Source organism: Schistocerca piceifrons, chromosome 1, assembly GCF_021461385.2.
Source record: "Schistocerca piceifrons isolate TAMUIC-IGC-003096 chromosome 1, iqSchPice1.1, whole genome shotgun sequence".
NCBI lineage: Eukaryota > Metazoa > Arthropoda > Insecta > Orthoptera > Acrididae > Schistocerca > Schistocerca piceifrons.
This window is the reverse complement of record NC_060138.1, coordinates 442,154,287-442,167,811: the sequence shown is the minus strand read 5'-3', so window position 1 is coordinate 442,167,811 and position 13,525 is coordinate 442,154,287. Positions and strand designations below refer to the sequence as shown.

Here is a 13,525-nt window from a genome sequence, read left to right as displayed (position 1 = left end):
GGATAGACACAGATGGTGCCCCTGGTAAACGCGTTCTTTTCTATTTCCCCAGAGCCAGAAGTCACAGAAATGAATGGTAAGCTACACAACTCGCTGTAAGCCCATAAACGCAAGTTTCCATGACTAAATGAATACAGAAACAGCGCAGTTTTTTTCTTTTGCCACCGATATATAACAGTTAAGTTGCTATGTTCCCAGTTTTCGTCTGACGCAGCACATGTTTGCTCATGGTAGAGGTGCAGTAAACCAGAATACAACCATTTTGTTTCCACCCAAAGAAATTCGTATGATTTTCGACTGAAGCGTGGACTGTAGCGCCAAACTTCTTCAGATATAACTCGTCTCCTAATGGAACACATTTGCAGTTGTGTACTTTGCCTCGCTTAATTTTCGTCTTACACCCCGTGCAGTCTCACACAGCTTCGTCAGAGGGCACCTCATCCCGACAATCGGTCATTTCGCCCTGTGGTGTTACATTACAACAGCAAGTTCAAGCACTCGAATTCTCACCAACTCACGACTAGGTTTACGCTCCTGCAATCTTCAGTAAGAGAGAACGACCATGAAGCGACCGCAGCGCCACAGTTCTCAGACTCGTCACACTCGCGGAACTACAGCGGGAACGAAAGCAACCCATTAGCGCTGGTGTAACAGCGGCGCCTTGATTTGTGAAGTACGCAACCCGCAATATTGGCCTCGCACTCGCTCCATTTGTGATACCTAGTGTCGACTCGTGGTTGCGTGTGCCGGTGTTTGGCTCTGTCAGGCGGAACGAAGTATACAGTGTTCCCGTGTCTTGGATTGAGATTGTCAGCAAATGTAACTGATGTTTGTTCTCTATTGAAGGCACTGTTCCAGATTCAGCTTTTAGAAGTCATTGCCGATAGTGGGGGAATGCGGCCAGCTTTGGATGGGCCTCTAAATGTGCTGATGTCTATGGGAATAGAATTACTGCACAACCAGTGGAGGACAGAGTAAGAGTTTGATTATTGGTATGCATTCACCCCGTTCTAAATCTATGTGTTCTAGTTAACCTGTGCGACGACTGCCATCGTGGTTATCAGAGCCAGAGTTTTTTTTTTTAGTTAAGTGACGGGTTTAGTGGTCGCATACTATTGTGAGAGAAAGGCCATTCTTTAGTTTTAAAGAGGATGGGGTAACTAGTGATTTAGGTACTATTTAACAATACTTAAATTTTCTAGTTGTGACTGTGACAGTTTTGTGAATTACTGTGGGTACTAAACTGCGGTGGCAGCCATAGGTTACAGCTAATATGATATTTGTAATTGCTATAACTATTTGGTACAACTTTGATTAAAGCACTGGTAACACACAAGATACTTCTGGCGATTAAATTGATCATTATACTTAATTCAGGGCTCCTTTTCTAATTTATTAATAAACATTCTCCTTGACTTAAATTCTTTGTTTGAAACTGAATGTAGCGGGTATCAATCAATTATGCCAGGCCATGGTGGTTTTAAGTATTAAAAGATTCTATACTCATTCAGGTTTCCTCGTTATTGTAAGTGCTCAACAGCATTTATGTTGATGACTATTGCTATGTGCTGAAATCTGTGCTATTAAACTGATGTAAGTCCAACTTGCAGCCACTATAGCGTCCCCAGTGCCAATTTTTTTATCATGTAGCCGTAAAATAATAATTTCTCTGTGTAGGTTTAGATTGCAAAGAAATAATTTATGACAAAATGATCTAAAGAGGTGACAAGATACACTCTTTTGTTAATTTTTTTAGTCGACTTCACGTCTTCTTTTGTCTTGAATGTGTCTAGAGGGACATCTTGCGTGTGCTGACAAATGTAAGCATATTTGTATGAGTTAAGCATATAATATACCGATTTAATATTATTGTGCACTTTTAATTTGTAAGAGGTGATCCCGATTTCATGTCCGCCTTCCTTGAATTAACCTGCATTCAAGTAATTTACAGTTCAACAATCGCAGCGGCCGATGCAGCCAACGACGCCATTACGTGGCGATATTAACTTATGAAAAATTAGCGGAAGCGGAAAACTCGCCCGCTATTAGCATAATATTAATTTTTCTCCACAGCCGCACGAAGTTGCAGAAATACTTAGCTTTAAGATTCTTATTTTCAGTACCATAGCCGAGACCCAGAGCCAGGACTCTGACTGCAATACAATGCTTAACGGAGGTAAGAAAAATACTCTCGCGCGTGTGTGGGCCGCGATTGTGAGTAAAAACTAAAGATCTTTTGCTTTAAAGTGAACTGACTAGCCGAGGAAATTAATATGAAAAGTTTATTACATTGTTCAACTTAAATATCATTTTTATTAAGGCCCACCACGTAAGTCGGCAACAATCAAAAAATAATAATAACAATAATAATATATATTTTAAATTACGACGGCCGACGGACGCGAGACCACAAAGATGGCATGTGTAAGTGTTGTGAGCAGGTGGCTCAATGCTGCAATGAAAATGGCCTCATTCGTGCAGCCTTACCTTCCACGTACCTGTCAAAGTGGTTGGCCTAGTTTTAAGATTTCGTGGCTTATCTTTCAAGTTATTTTAATCTTCTAAATTTTGAAATGTCTTGGTGTCCTTCTTTAAATTTTTGTAAAGTTTTACTTAGTGAACTCTAAAGATACGAAAGGTTTTGATGTTTTGATTCATTGCAAGTTTTTTCTTCAATTTAAAAAGGTTAATTAAACTGTCGTGGTTTTGTAGTTGAATTGAATGAATGCACTGTTTTAATTAAAAGAGACTACGGGAAGTTGTAATATTGAAATTCATGGTCTTTGGTGTTTAGTACAATAGACAAGTCCTTTTAAAGTACTATTTAACCATTTCTTGTCCCAAAACCTCTCCTACCCAACAAGCTTAGAGCTGCCCTTTTGGTCCGAATAGGTTAAAATTTGACTGCTTCAAAGTTTGTTGAAACATATGCTGAAGATACGGGACCATTAATAAGAAAGGTTTTTAGCGTCCTTCTTTTTCATGGACAAACTATTACATCCACGATGTTCCTAGAAGAAAAATGGCAGTGGCTCAATTTCAGATGAAACGAATGACTTCATCATCATGGCATACGAAGCACTCTACACTTTCGCAATGACATCGAACATTATAAATCCACGACGAGGGAAAGGAAGAGATAGATAACAAGGAAAATTTGGTATCTGTGACAAGACAATAACTCAATTAGTTCGTCACCGAAATGACCCCAGTATTGAACGTTTATTGCATGAGTTAATACTTTATCTCTTGCTTACTGTGAGCAGCTCTTTCAGTGAATTTACTAGATGAAAACTCCGCTACGTCGTCGAATTGCACCTTAAATAAGACGCGGATAATGTAGATCTTGCAGCCATTTTATACTCTTCTATTATGGTTTTCTTCCTACCAGCATTTTTCTGAATAGAGAATATGTCTGCTTATAGTTAAAGATTTCTCTTCGATTGGAAAGAAAACGTTAATCCATATTGTACCACAGACTGACGTGTAGTCCATTAATACAAGTCGATCAATTAGAAAAAAAATCTGACAGAATTGATTACAGCAATGCCTACCAGCTCTGGGGACGCTTGTATTGAGATAAGATTTGCAGTGCATACAGTCCTGTGAATAGCAAAGAGAGGCTGTCTGAGGCTTTGCCGATGTAATCACCACTTAAAAACGTCTCAGGCGTAGTCCTGTCTGCTGTAGTGCAAACTACACAATGTTTCAATCAGGGAGACGACTTTGCTTTCATCGTGCGAGCTAGGTACCTAGCATATAAACTGACTCGCCATTACAGCTGCTCCTCAATCGAACCTAACGATGACAAGCTGCTGCCTCGTTGAAATATTGTACTGTTTCCTTGACAATATCCGGCGTTACACCTGAAAAGCGTTAAAATGGGCTGAATTTCTGATGATATTGATGGTTCGTGGGGCGCTCAACATCGAGGTCATCAATGCCCTTACAAGTTCTCAATCTTTCCAGTTCCAATCTTTCCACTTCCCGTATGATGATGAGATGATGAGGACAACACAGACACCCAGTCCCTGGGCGGAGAAAATCCCCGACCCGGCCGGGAATCGAACCCGGGACCCGGTGATCCAGGGGTAGCAACGCTAGCCACTAGACCCCGAGCTGCGGTCGAATTTCTTTGAGCTGACGTCTGTTTTTTAATTTGGTTTAACAATGGTGGTCATTTGTCATAATAAGGACAAACTTGCAAATGAGGAAGTAAGACAGCGATACCATAATACTCACAAGCTGCTTATGTCAACAGAGGCCCCGGATAATGTAGAAGGAATATGGACACAGTTAAAGGAGGTGTTTATGCAGAGTGCAAAGAAAGAACTGGGACGACAACCTAAATCCAAAAACAAACCATGGTTTGATGATGAATGCCAATCGCCTGTTAAAGATCGAATGGAGACGAGATTAGAGTGGTTAAATCACCCGTCAGAAGACACACAAGCAACATACTCAGAAGTGAGACGACTGACAGATAGGCTCATTAGAAGGAAGAAAAGAGAACATGGCAAGAAACCATTGGTGGCAGTTGAGGAATCGAAGAAAACACCGCACTACTTTTTCAAGTTGGGAGGTTTTGCTCGAGGCCATTATAAACAGCAAACTTTAATCCTAACAGATGAAGAAGGGAATGTGGTACCTCCTATGGAGCAAGCAGATCAGTCTGGAAAGCATTTCAGAAAATTGCTAAATGTAGAAACTCCAGAAGGAAGTATAGAACAAGAATGGGAATTAAATACAGAGGAAGGGGAAGTACCTAAACCTTCAATGGAAGAGATGAGAACAACTGTAGAGTCACTCAAAAACAAGACAGCACCAAGTGGTAGTGGTATTAGTGCAAAACTGGTTAGAAACTGAGGGGAAGTTTTATTGGAGACGCTAAGACAGCTTATTGTCAAAATCTGGTCATCAGAGGAGATCCCGAATGGATGGAAGAGAGCAATTGTATGCCAAACTTTTAAAAAAGGAGATGCCACAAAAGTAGACAATTATCGAGGAATCTCGCTACTTGGGATAGGTTATAAAGTCTTAACTCCCTGTTACTTAGTCGCCTGACACCTGCTCTACAAGAGATCATAGGACCATATCAATGTGGATTTATGGCAGGACGCTCAACCTTAGAACACATCTTTACGCTACGACAGCTAATGGCAAAGTACTACGAATTTGATAGAGAATTACACTTCACATTTATAGATTTCCGACAGGCCTACGGCAGCATTAATCGGACGGTATTATGGAGGATAATGCAAGAGTTTGACATCACAAGAAAATACAACAAAGGGATTGAAGCATGTTATACGGATACAAGCTGCCAAATATGGTTTGGAAACAAAATGTCAGAGCCTTTCTCTGTTCAACACGGTTTGAGACAAGGAGATCCTTTGTCCCCAGAGTTATTCAAGATTACATTGGAAAAGGTACGACGTGATTTTGGTAATGACAGGGAGATGGATATGATTGGAACTGACACAATCTTGGCCTTTGCCGATGTTTTGGTGATTATGGGAGACTCACTCAATCAGATATTGTCTGACACCACTAGGTTCATGAAAGAGGCAGGGAAAGTGGGATTAGTTGTCAACGACGAGAAAACCAAATGATCATCTCACGCCGGCAGGATTTCCCTACCACTATCAATTTCGATGGATACAATTTTGAACGAGTACAGAAATTTAAGTACCTGGGATCGATCCTACCTAATAAAAGCGAGGTTGAGAAAGAGATTCGTCAGAGAATAATTAATGCTAATCGTGCCTTCTTTAGTCTCAATAACTTAATTCAAGTCACACTTGGTCTCACAAAACAGCAAAATCAAACATTAAATGGCGCTGGTAAAACCGGTTCTGTTATATGCCTGCGAGACATGGGCGACTTCACAAACACTTGAAGAGCGATTTGAAAGGAAGGTGCTCAGAAAGATCCATGGGCCTACATTCAACAGAGAAAAGGGAAGATGGGAAAGGAGGCAAAGAAAGGACCTGAACCAACGTTTTGGGAAAGCTGACGTTGGTAGGATCATCAGAGGGTGACGACTCCATGGTTGGGGCATGTCCTAAGAGCTGGAGAATCTATCCCCAACCGAATGTTCAATTCCCAACTGACTGGAAGACGCCCAAGAGGTCTTCCAAGGACTAGGTGGAAAGATAGGGTGATCAGGACGTTTCAGAAGGTAGAACCAACAGCATCTCTGCAAGATGCAATGGACAGAAGAAAGTGGAACGCCTGCCGGGGTGGCCGAGCGGTTCTAGGCGCTACAGTCTGGAACCGCGCGACCGCAACGGTCGCAGGTTCGAATCCTGCCTCGGGCATGGATGTGTGTGATGTCCTTAGGTTAGTTAGGTTTAAGTAGCTCTAAGTTCTAGGGGACTGATGATCTCAGCAGTTAAGTCCCATTGTGCTCAGAGCCATTTGAACCATTTTTTTTTTTTTAAGTGGAACAACATCTGCCGGAAATACCTGCAACTGTGATCAGGACAATGCTTCTTTCTGTGTCACTGATTCTGTTATTGATCTTTGTATAGTGTGTTATTCTGGTTTGTAATATTTCTTTTACTTTGTGTCATGGGTCTTTATGGCCTGTTATGTACAATAAATGATGATGATGATGAATGGTGCTCATTTAGGTGTGATGAAACTTCGGCAGATTAAAACTGTTTGTCACCGTCTGAGCTATCCAAGCACGACTGACAACGTGTTTCAACACTCTCACTTCCGCCAATACCGTTAGTCCCACAAGGAATGCAAGGCTTCTGTGGAATTTGTATGGTACGAGAAGAGGTACTGGGGGAAGTAAAGCTATAATGAAAGATCGTGTGTCGTACTTAAATAACTCAGTTCGTGCGAGAGGCAAAGGATCTAGGTTCGAGTCCCAGTCCGGCAAACACTTTTAGCCTGCCCGTTAGTTTCAAATCAGCACACAGTCCACTGCAGAGTTAAAACTTTTTCTAAAATCTTGGAGGTAACTGACTGCTGTAAAACAGTACATTATGTATGTATCAGGAAGTGAACTATCTTAAGTTATATGACACGTCGGAAAGTGTGATCCTGTTCAGTGCATAATATTTTGAAATTACAATTAAATGAATACTCCCAGCTGCATACAGGCGTTGATATAAGTCGACGGGAACAGTTGAAAATATGTGCCCCGACCGGGACTCGAACCTGGGATTTCCTGCTTACATGGCAGGTTCGTTTTTGATCGTTGTGTTTGGTCGGTGCGGACGTCACAGCTGACATTCGGTCATGTTCATATGTTGATCCTTCTGCTGTTTTTTTATTACAGAGGCCAACCAGCTCTCTGACCGAAATAAACCCGGGATCTCCTGCTTACATGGCAGGCGCTCTATCCTTCTGAGCCACCGAGGACATAGAGGATAGTGCGACTGCAGGGACTTACCGCTCGCTGGCACGCCTCCCGTGAGACCCAAATTCCCAACTTATTGTCCCGCACTATATTCATAGTGCCCATGCCCATTATACTCATTACTCGCGGCTTTTTGCGTGAGAGTTCGGGCACTGTATGTGCATCAGCACAGAAGAAGATGGCCAAATGGCGGCTGAGCCTTAAATATATATTTTGAACCTACGCCTAGCCAGAAAGGGTAAGATGGGATCCCATCCACTGCAATTTCTGAAGAATAATAAGATGGGAGTTCAAAAAGTAATGCAATACTTTTGTTCTCGGCCCGTTTCAGTTGAAAATAATGCGGAATTTGTTGTGGAACATCGTGGAATATTCACACTTTAGACCCTATAGTTTCATGAAGTTGTGGTAGGTGGCGGCGCTGTAGATAGCCTTCAAAATGGCGTTTTTAACGAAGGTGCGTTCGAAGAAGAGATCTATCGTTGACTTTCGTTTGGCGGGAAAACCAGAGTATCGCAGATATTCACAGGCGGCTGCTGAATGTCTACAGAAATCTGGCAGTGAACAAAAGCACGGTGAGTCGCTGGGCAAGGCTTCTGTCGTCATCACAACAATGTCCGAACGAGGTGGCGCAGTGGTTAGACACTGGACTCGCATTCGGGAGGACGATGGTTCAATCCCGCGTCCGGCCATCCTGATTTAGGTTTTCCGTGATTTCCCTAAATCACTCCAGGCAAATGCCGGGATGGTTCCTCTGAAAGGCCACGGCCGACTTCCTTCCCCATCCTTCCCTAATCCGATGAGACCGATGACTACGCTGTCTGGTCTCTTTCCCCAAAACAACCAACCAACCAACCATCACAACAATGTCGCACAAATCCGTCCGATCTCTCGCGTTCCGGCCGGTCGTACACATCCTTACGGAATTAAAAAAACGACTTCAGCGTGTTCGTCGCCACAAAAATGCAAACGAACTTCTTCTTCTCCCTGACAAATCTAATGCCTTGCACAAGTCGGCGCATCCGACAGGGGCTCACAAAACTTCATTAGAGTATTCTTTCTCATCCACCATACAGCCGGGATCTCGCACTGTTCGAAGAAGGAAGGAAGGCAGGAAGATTGGCTTTAACGTCCTGTCGACATCGAGGTCATTAGAGATGGAGCACAAGCTTGGATGGGAAGGATGGAGAGGGAAATTGGCCGAGCCCTTTGAAAGGAACAATCGCGGCATTTGCCTGGAGCGATTTAGGGAAATCACGGAAAACCTAAATCGAGATGATAGGACGGCAACGGCCTTGCCGCAGTGGATACACCAGTTCCCGTGAGATCACCAAAGTTAAGCGCTGTCGGGCGTGGTCGGCACTTGGATGGGTGACCATCCAGGCCGCCATGCGCTGTTGCCATTTTTCGGAGTGCACTCAGCCTCGTGATGCCAATTGAGGAGCTACTCGACCAAATAGTAGCGGCTTCGGTCAAGAATACCACGACCTCCTTTGAGGATGACACGGCGGTCGGTGGTCGCGGTAGGCCACTGGCGACCTGAAGACGGAGTGCTTTTTTTTAGATGATAGGACGCGGGTCTGAACCATTTTCCTCCCGAGAGTGAGTCCACCGTGCTAACCAATGCGCCTCCTCGATCGATTCGCACCTTCCGACTTCCATCTGTCTGGCCCAATGAAGGATGGACATTACGGGAAGCAGTTCGTGGACAATGGGGAGGCTATTGATGCAGCAAGACGTTAGCTCCATCGTCGACCAGAAGAGTGATACCATGCGGGCATACAGGCTCTCCCTGTATGGTGGCGTAAGGCGGTCGCACCGAACGGAGATAATGTTGAAAAATAGGCTTTTGTAGCTAAACGAGTGGGGAACAACATGGTGTATTGGAATCCTGAATAAAACCAACCTGCTTTCAGGGGAAAAAAAATCTGTTCCATTACTTATTGAACACCCCTCGTATTTCGAGATCTGCTGCATATTTTTGTTCAGCCCTATAATTATTGAGGAAGACATCCCAGTAAATATCATCCACATGCCTCTTTCTTCGCGAGGGGATCATCGCTGATAAAATGTAGAAATATCCGACAGTCCACTTTTCGGCGTAACCGTATCGTAATGCCCACTTACGTCTGCGGAGGCGACTGTAGTTCTCCTTTTCTGTTCCATCTGTAGCCTCGGTGAAGTGGGATGACTTTGTCTGGGAGACGGCTGCCCGGGGAGGGTGATGAGCGTTGTTTGCATAGCAAGCAAGCACGCCTCCCCCCTCCCCCTGCCCCTCACCATCCAGCTCCCCTCGGCGCCTGGGCAACACACGGGCAAGCGCCGTGCCCGCTTTACGAGCGCGCCGCGCAGTAAATTAACACTAATAACCCGCCGGCTGCCCTCTAGTATCTGGGGAGGCGCGCATGCGCACGAGCTCGCCGCCTTCTTATTTGAATTTGTATTCGCCGCCATAAACCTTTCCCTCATGCCGCCACGGAATACTGTTCCGATGCGCTGCAGCGATAAAAGGAATCGGGAACAACAAAAAAGGAATGAGAGGTAGGAGTACGAGTAATAACGAAGGCGAGACGGTGGAAGAGGTGTTGCAACTCTTCCAGCTGCTTTTGAGAGATAATAAAGCTTACAGCAGCTTAACCTAATTTGATTAACGAAGCTGTAAGGCGTATCATGTTGTTCCACAAAGTAGACCACTAAAATTTTAACTTTTTGTTGGTGTGAGACACTGGCCACAGTGAAGTCATGAGTGATGGATCATTGAACGCATCTGTACAAAAATGAAGGAAATACACCTGAAGCGATTTAGGAAAATCATAAAAATTTTAATCATAATGGTGCGATGGAATATCTGTCACATCATGAATAAGAGTTACGTGTATCACCATTGCTTCACATCATTCACAGCCCATGTAGTCGCAATACTGAAAGGTGTAATAGTTCAAGTTGTAAACGCGCTGTTCTATCTGTGGGAAATACCATAGCGAAGGTTATCCATGGAGTCATAAGCTGTTTCTGACTAGTAATTACGTGACAGGCGAAATACCGTCAGACTTCAAGAAGAACATAATAATTCCACTACCAAAGAAAGAAGGTGCTGACACGTGTGAAAATTACCGGACTATCAGTTTAATAAGTCACGGCTGCAGAATACTTTCACGAACTCTTTACAGACGAATGGGAAAACAGGTAGAAGCCGACCTTGGGGAAGATCAGTTCGGATTCCGTAGAAATGTTGGAACACGTGAGGCAGTACTGACCCTACGACTTACCTTAGAAGATAGGTTAAGGAAAGGCGAACCTACGTTTCTTGCGTTTGTGGACTTAGAGAAAGCTTTTGACAATGTTGACTGGAATGCTCTCTTTCAAGTTCTGAAGGTAGCAGGGGTCAAATACAGGGAGCGAAAGGCTATTTAAAATTTGTACAAGAACCAGATGGCAGTTATACAAATCGAGAGGCATGAAAAGGAAGCAGCGGTTGGGAAGGGAGTGAGACAGGGTTGTAGCCTATCCCCGATGTTATTCCATATTTATATTGAGAAAGCAGTAAAGGAAACAAAAGAAAAATTTGGAGTAGGAATTAAAATCCATGGAGATGAAACAAAAACTTGGAGGTTTGCCGATGACATTGTAATTCTGTCAGAGGCAGCAAAGGACCTGGAAGAGCAGTTGAACGGAAAACGGAATGGACAGTGTCTTGAAAGGCGGATATAAGGTGAACATTAACAAAAGCAAAACGTGGATAATGGAATGAATTCTAATTAAAGCAGGTGATGCTAAGGGAATTAGATTAGGAAATGAGACACTTAAAGTAGTCGATGAGTTCTGCTATTTGGGGAGTAAAATATCTGATGAGTGTCGAAGTAGAAAGGATATAAAATGTAGACTAGCAATGGCAAGATAAGCGTTTCTGAAGAAGAGAAATTTGTTAACATCGAGTTTAGATTTAAGTGTCAGAAAGTCTTTTATAAAAGTATTTGTATGGAGTGTAGACAAGTATGGATGTGAAATATGGACAACAAATAGCTTGGACAAGAAGAGAATAGAAACTTTCGACATGTGGTACTACAGAAGAATGCTGAAGATTAGATGGGTAGATCACGTGACTAATGAGGAGGTACTGAATAGAATCGGGGAGAAGAGGAGTTTGTGGCACATCTTGGCTAGAAGAAGGCATCGGTTAGTAGGACATGTTCTGAGGCATCAAGGGATCACCAATTTAGTGATGGAGGGAAGCGTGGAGGGTATGAATCGTATAGGGAGACCAAGAGATGAATACACTAAACAGATTCAGAAGGCTGTAGGTTGCAGTAGTTACTTGGAGATGAAGTAAGTTGCACAGGATAGAGTAGCATGGAGAGCTGCATCAAACCAGTCTCTGGACTGAAAACCACAACAACAATTACGTGACATTGTTGCAGACAAGAACGCTTTCATTGACGAAACAAGTTTATTGGTGTGAAATTAAGGGTTGAGTGAGCAAATTTTTTAAAAGTTTTCGAGACGTATTGTTTGTTCAAACAAATCTCGGGCATGCAGCCGGTCGTCGTTTAATTCATCCCATGATATTTCAAAAATGTTCAAATGTTTGTGATTTCCTAAAGGATCAAACTGCTGAGGTCATCGGTCCCTAACTTGCACACTACTGCAAACTAACTTAGACTGCCTTATGCTAAGAACAACCCGCACACCCATGCCAGAGGGAGGACTCGAACCTCCGGCGGGAGGGGCCGCGCAATCTGTGACACGGCGCCTCTAACCGCGCGGCCACTTCGCGCGGGCGCGATATTTCGACTGAGAATCTGCCAGTCATCTTCAGGCGCGCCATCGAAGGCTGACGAAGACTCTTTTATATAATTTTTTCTTTACCCTTTTCGTTCTCTACTGCTCGGAGCGTAGCGGGCTGTTCGAGATCCAGCCCCTTAAACGGTCACGCTTTTCCTCAGCCAGTTGTCAGGCAGGCTGATAGTGGAGCAAACAGGGAATAAAAAAAAAAAATGGTTCAAATGGCTCTGAGCACTATGCGACTTAACTTCTGAGGTCATCAGTCCCCTATAACTTAGAACTATTTAAACCTAACTAGCCTAAGAACATAAGACACACCCATGCCCGAGGCAGGAGCCGAGCCTGCGACCGTAGCGGTCGCGCGGTTACAGACTGTAGCGCCTAGAACCGCTCGGCCACCCTGAAACAGGGAATCCCAATTGGGTATTACTAGGACCGCCTTACCAATTCTGGCATACGCCTTACAACCAACGGAAAGTTACCGTGCACGTTGGTCGGAACTGGGGCATTGGAACCATATTGATTTATTTCTGGGACGTCATGCTTCTTTGAGTACATTGTCCCAGTCAAAAATTAAAATATTTTGTATATGTGAGAAGTGTAAGTGCTGTACGTCGTGTTGATCTTACTGTACAGATTAAAGTGTCTGTGTTTGTACATCTTTATACAAATGGCTGAGGGATCTCGGCTGTTCAGCCCAGAATGTCGAATCAAAACAACTTTCAGCTGTCGAAATTTCGAAATTGTTTTTTTAGTGCTCAATAAAATACAGATTTGGAAATTTAGAGGGGCTGAACGGTGTTCTGATTCGATATTCGAGAGTGAAGCGTTGTTGTTGAACATGTAGACGAAGACTTGTTCAGTGTTCCGCAACATACAGCGCGCTGCGAGTATTCCGCACATGCGTCAAAATCAAGTTGATGACGGACTACACTTCCTGGCGGCAGCGCCCTCGCTTACGGGACCGCGGAAATCAGCTGTCTTGTGCTTTGCCGCTCGCCACTGTCACGGTTCATCAGGCTTTCCACGGATTCTTTAGTAATGGAGTATCACAAAGAAGTTGCTGTCGTTGGAATCATAGTTCTATCCTTCTCCATTGAATTTCCAGTGGAAATGCAGTGTTCAACAACAGCAGATTTGCTTTGCTGGAAAATACGAGTGCAACAAAAAGTTCAGTGCAGCGTTCCTTCACAGTACGTGTGGTCTCTCCTATATGTGATACCACACTGAAAAGGTGTTTTGCAAATTTCGGCCATCCGCAGTAACAAATCGTCCTTCACTGATCCAAAAAGGCCTACAATTTTAGATGGTGGATGGAAAATCACATTCACCTGAAATTTGCTGTTTTAAACGGAATGTTGTCCCCAA

The 13,525-nt window shown here is 43.6% G+C and overlaps 1 pseudogene; it reads left to right on the top strand.

The window, feature by feature from the left end:
* The first annotated feature begins 8,660 nt into the window (after positions 1-8,660).
* On the top strand, positions 8,661-8,778 carry LOC124722317 (annotated as a pseudogene).
* The last annotated feature ends 4,747 nt before the right edge of the window (positions 8,779-13,525 follow it).